This window comes from Pteronotus mesoamericanus, unplaced genomic scaffold (assembly GCF_021234165.1).
Source record: "Pteronotus mesoamericanus isolate MK-2021 breed Mesoamerican mustached bat unplaced genomic scaffold, CSHL_Meso_final contig_74, whole genome shotgun sequence".
Lineage (NCBI taxonomy): Eukaryota > Metazoa > Chordata > Mammalia > Chiroptera > Mormoopidae > Pteronotus > Pteronotus mesoamericanus.
The window spans coordinates 2009699-2015698 of NW_026555247.1; the positions used below are offsets into that span (position 1 = coordinate 2009699).

The following is a 6000-nucleotide window of genomic DNA, read 5'->3' on the forward strand; positions in this document are numbered from 1 at the left end:
GCACAGCCCTTCTTCTGGATTGCTTTTTATCCCTCCAAGATGGAGGAACTGGAAAGAGCCTGACCTCAAGTGTTTTTCTTCAAGAAGAATGTGAAAACTAGGTAAAACTGGTAAAAACTAGGATAGAAGCTGTAGGTAGTCCCTCTACAGAGATCTTCTTTTGGCTCACGACATGTGGTTATCTTGGTTTGCTCCAAAACTGTTGTCTATTTGTTTTGGACATCATAGGTTAGTAAGTGATCAGTGTGACAGTTTGAAATGTTGAGACACAACATTTACAAGTCAACAATGTGATTTGCATTGTATTTAAAGTTCTCAGGGAAATGAACTTCTTATGGTGCTTTGCAGAGTCATCTTTTTTTATTCTTCTTTAAAAAAAATCCTCACCCAAAGATATATCCATCGATTTCAGAGAGAGAGAAAGAGAGAGACAGAGAGTGAGGGAGAAGGAAGTAGGGGAGGGGAGAGAAATCAATGCATGAGAAACATCATTTGGTTGCCTCCTGAACAAACCTTGACAGGGGACCAAACCTGCAAGGTGGGCATGTGCCCTGACTGGAAATTGAACCCATGACCTTTTGACTTATGGGATGCCATTCCCATCAACCGAGCCACACCAGCCAGGGCTGCGGAGTCATCTTGAACTGAGCTGTGGGATGGGTTTCTGAGAGGACAGATACAGTTATTGAAGGAATTGGGTATATGAGTAGAGGAATGATCAGGACAGGAAGGAGAAAGCCTCCAAACTGCCAAGAGTCTCATACAGATATTCTCCAGATTATGTTGTTCACATTCCTTACTGTATACATAAGTCAATGAAAAAATGATTTAAATATGGGAATATATTAAGATTGCATCCTAGAGAAATATGAGTTAAGATAATAGAAAAGAAATACATAAGAAGCTAAAAACAACAAAGGGAAAGGCAAAAGAATTAGGATAAGTTAAAAATTCCCACAATTATATTTACAATTTTAAAATGGAATAATGACAAAAGTAGAGGAATAAAACCATGTAAAAGGTAAAGTTAGATAAAAAACTGAAACTGAGTCCAAATAGAAGTAGTTAGACTCCAGCCATGCCTCTTATAACTGTTAGCCTTCTTCTAGCCACCTCTCTTCTCCAAGTGGTAACCATCTGCTTATCTCTTTCCAAGACCTTTCCTTTGTGCTTGAACCTGCTAAATTCTCTTGACTTCTCACTCTGTCTGAAGGCCATTCTCTTTCTCTGTGGCTAACTCAGGTTTATTCTTCAAGATGAATGTATGCTTCACCTTCTCTGGAGAACCTCCCTTATCCTAGTCTGGTTTAGGGATCCTCTCTTATATACTTTTTCTTTGTTCTTAGAGGAGACCATGAATGCAGTCCCCCACTACCACACGTTACACAGTTGAGTTCCCCACATTTTGCAGGGGTCAGTACACCTGGAGTGCAATGGATAAGCCTCGCCCTGGGAAAACCACCTTCGTGATCATGGTATCTCCCCTGCCAGGTAAGTATCTTCTATACTCTTTATATAGTTTTATCATAACACTTATGATAGTGTAAATTGATACATAATAATTGCTAAAAAATGCTATTATTATTACTACCACTACTATTGTTTTGTCTATTTGTAAATTTGTCTGCCCAAATAGACTGAACTGCTTGACGGCAAGACCTATAACAGTTTTATCTCTGTATTCTGGCACTTACTACAGTACCTGACATAATATGCTAGGTTTGCTAAATGAGTAAATCAATGAAATGGTCTAAATAATGCAATCTTATAACCACTAAATGCACAGGAAACTGCTTTACATATTTTACTAAGGACATTACCTAAAATGGGCATTTAATGTATCTGATAATGTAGCTCTTAAGTATCAGATACTTACCTGTCTTATTAAACAAGGAAATAACCATAACTTGAGAGTTCCAGTAAGAATAATAAAGGTGCTAAACTTTACATTCACCTTTAAGTAAAACCTTATTAATGACAGGAAACAAGGTCTTGCTATAGAATTTCCCAGCTCCCTTTCTTTCTGTTTCTGATATTACTTTTATCTTAGAACACTTCTTTTTCATTTAATTCCATTTTAAGATGCTTTTCACTCAAATAACTAATGCTACCAAAGAATATGTAAGGTAATTTTGTTTGACTCACTTTGGGACCAGTCCCTACATTAAACTGGAATCTTTTTAATGGTAATATTATTTTTTCAAATGCTTTATGGTCCTTTAGAGTATTGTCAGAAGAGTATGTAATCATCAAATATATCTTACTCTAGTAACTCCTCTTAAATTATTAAAAAAACTACTTACTTGGATTGATTCTTGTGGAGAATAATATTTAATAATGAACTTTAAGTGTCAGTATAGAGTTGCTAGATTTCTACCTAACCTTATTTTAAAAAAGCTTGGCAGTGCTATTTTTTATTAGCTTCATATAAAAATTGTATTAGGGAAAATATTAATAATTACAGTTGAAAAAATATTTTCCCCTTATATAAACTTTATGCTTGAATATAATTGACTCTACTGAGAAGTGTGATAGGATAAGTTCCAAAGTTTTTACATGACATATATTTGTACTTTCAGCTAAATAGAAGAAAGTGTGGAGTAAAGTATATATCTTGCCCTATTTTTTTAAAGGGATTATAATACTAAATTGAGGGGATTAGTTTCTCTTGGTGGCATTTGTGGCACATGACTCAAATGCTGTTTTGTTTAGTAGTACTGGGATACTCTCTACACCATGACTTTGCCATTGAACTTTCTGCAGGGGTGAAACTGTTTTATAGCTGTCTGTTCAAATAGTAGCCACATGTAGTTTTGAATGCTTGAAATATGGCTAGTGTGACTGAGGAACTGGATGTTTCATTTTATTTCATTTTAATGAATTAAAATTTAAATCATATTGCTAGTGGCTACATTATTAGACAGACTCAATTTGATTTCTTATTCACAAGTAGTATTTTGTAAGAATATAATAATGAAAAATTTTGATATAGAATAAAATATTGTAAGTATACACAGGTTCTCTCTGTCTCTATGTAGTGGGTTCTGTTAAAACGTTTTTAGAAAAGAGGCAGTAAAGTATTATTGAATGGGAAGACTTGTGTTCACTTTGATATGCCATTAAGCATTATGGATCCGGACCTTTCCTTGCCTAGAAAACGAGGAGTTCATTAGTTTTCAAGTTTATATTTAACAATGGGACTCCTTCCTTAAAAAAACTGAGCAGAAACCTCATTGGTGGGACAGAGCTGAAAGTTAGGGGTGGGCTGGGATGGGACAATAGAGTCCTGTCCATTAAACAATCCCTTTATCTCTCAGTAATTCCCAAACTCCTCCACTACAGTACAGAGTGCAATTTGTAAAGCACCGGGGTTCATGAAATTCAGAGTTCCTTACAGCGCTAATAAAGTATGCTTCCAGTAGGACTGCATATGGAGTTTTCTTTCTTTGATATCATCTTTGTAGCAATTAGACATCAAAGGCAAGGCTTCACATGTGTTTTACCCAACTCAATTCATTAAAATTGAGCTTGAGAGATACTAAGGTCATTTAATAGGGAGAGGTCTGTGTTCTCTTAGCTCACCAAAAATGAAACTAAAACAAGAGCTTAATTGATATAGCACATATAGGCAGCTCCAAATAATATTTGCATGCAAATTAAAAATATAGCCATTTATATTTCCCTTTTGTAAATGGCTTTATCATTATTTCTGGACTGAGTTTCATAAAAGAAAACATGATTGAAGTGGTTAGACTGGTATTTTAGTGGCTTACTCTGGACACTCTGTGCCTAAGGAACTTGTCCTTGCCTGTCCCTTCCTTCTAGGGAAAAGTAACTGATTCATAATGGAGTCCTCATGTGTATACACCTAGAACTTGGCATAAAGGGGAAAGTTTCCGAGGGAAGTATAAAGAAGTGGAAAGTGCTCTTTTTTCCACATGATTTTTATTGGGAATTGTCATCTATTTTGGATCTTTTTCTTTCCTCTTCCTTTTTCTTCCTTTCCTTTCCATTTCCCTCCCTTCTTTCAAATACAGCTGGTAAGAAACGTCTGGGGCTGTTTCTCTTTTCACCCTTGGAAAACCTAGCAGGCCCTAGGCTAGGGTACAGAGGACATACGGAGTCTGACTCTAATTTTGGCAAAGTAGTTATGCATGCATTTTACACTGTGTCTTTCCAAGCTCACCTGAAATAGGTGAAGTCTTGGGGCTTAGGACCAGGAACATGCTCTTACGGATTTCTGATAGAGTTAGGCAGTCCATGGAGAAATCAGTGACTTGAGAGATTCTGTCAACCTTTTTGTTTATTAATATTAAGAAATATTTATGTTCAATATTATATTACACCATGATTTTAAATGTGTTGATGGGAATGATTGTTTATTGTCTCTGAGGGTACAATATTCTATAGCAAGTTCACGAAAATTTTTAATTGAATGAAATACATGTTTCCTCTCTTGGCATTCTTGAAATTCAGCAAGTCAAAGGACATAAAGAGAGAAAAATGAGAAAAAGTTTAGGTTAAAAAAATGTCAAGGATTTTGATTATACTTGTGCACAACCTGTTCCAAGGTTGTTCTATTCTGTTAAATATAATGGGACAGCTGAGCCTATAGGACTTTCTCCTTTCTCTCTGACTATTCCTTTTTGGATCTTTAGCTGCTAGCATAGTGCTTCATAAAAGAAGGAACTCAATATGTATTTTTAATGCTGGATTGGAGATGTTTCCATAAAAGTTGAAGATGAATGTAAGGAAGAGAGACCTTTGACAGGCTGAGCTGAAATTATTTGCCAGATATACGTTAATGTATCTATAAAGCAAAGGACTGCTACATACAGTGTCTTATTTTTTTCTCACAACAACCCTGTAGGGTAGATGTCATTGTTTCTCCTCTACTTACGCAGCTCAGAAAGGTTAAGTGACTTGTCTGTTGTCTTACCCACAGGCTGAGTAAGGTCTCAAACCCAATAGGAATACAGAGCTGCAGAAATATTAAGGAAGATATAATTTTGCAATAATGTTCATAATTTTCCTGAGAAAAAGTCATTTCAGTGAAACAAAAAGATGGGAAGACATTTAAAGATGGGTGGAATAACTCCATTCGCTATTCTATAATATTAGCTGAATTGTAAATATATAGTTTCCAAATACTTTGAGGTTGCTAAAGTGGTAGAACTTATAATACTAGGAGAGTAATGGTCCATTTTTTTTTGCACTTAGAAGTAATTATTTTCTGAAATGTTTAAGGGCTACAAATTTCTGCCCCACTTCTCTAAGGTATTCACAAGCATTTTCTAAAAGACATATATTGGTAAGAATTTTATTATGCAAAATATACTTTAATTAGAATTTTACTGATTTCTATTCCACAATGTATTGCTAAAGTTTCTGTGGAAATTAATATTTTAGAAACCTTTCTTCTATAAATGTCAAGGCTTTTCTGTTTAAAATTATACAACCTGTATCACCCCACCCCTGCCCCCAACCTCCCAAGTAACACCCCTGCCCAAATATAGCAAAGTGCATTCAACGGATAGAAACGTAGTACCCATAGTGAAATGAATGTCTGGAGCTTGTCCCCGCGTCAGTGAAACTTAAGAGATTTCATGTACTGATATATTTCTTTTTCTAATATTCTTAATATCCTATTTGTAATTTCATTTGTTAGAGTTTGCCCTAAATCCTTAATCTATGACATAATAGTTTTGTATATAACTAAGAAAAAGAGTCTGCTCCTTTTTTGGCTCTTTTTTCTTACTTCCTCCCAAACCACACCTAGGATTTTGATACTGGAGAGCCAAACAGAAGGAAATCTTCACTATAGCATCTGGCTCTCCTCCAAAGTCCTCACCACAATACCATCCTGGCTAAGTGACTGTGCCCCTCCTTTTCAGTGTGGTGAACCACAGACCTGGGGAGGGGCGAGGCCAGCATCCATTTTGTCCTTAGTACCACTTCAAATCCTTTGTTCTCCTTCTATGCTGGTCTTCCTTTGGGGCT

General features: G+C 35.8%; 1 non-coding gene across 1 annotated transcript; it reads right to left on the minus strand.

Moving 5' to 3' along the window:
• Positions 1-1343: 1343 nt before the first annotated feature.
• Positions 1344-1499, minus strand: LOC129078928 (U1 spliceosomal RNA). Its single transcript, XR_008530005.1, has one exon. It is a non-coding gene; the product is annotated as a U1 spliceosomal RNA (small nuclear RNA).
• Positions 1500-6000: the final 4501 nt, after the last annotated feature.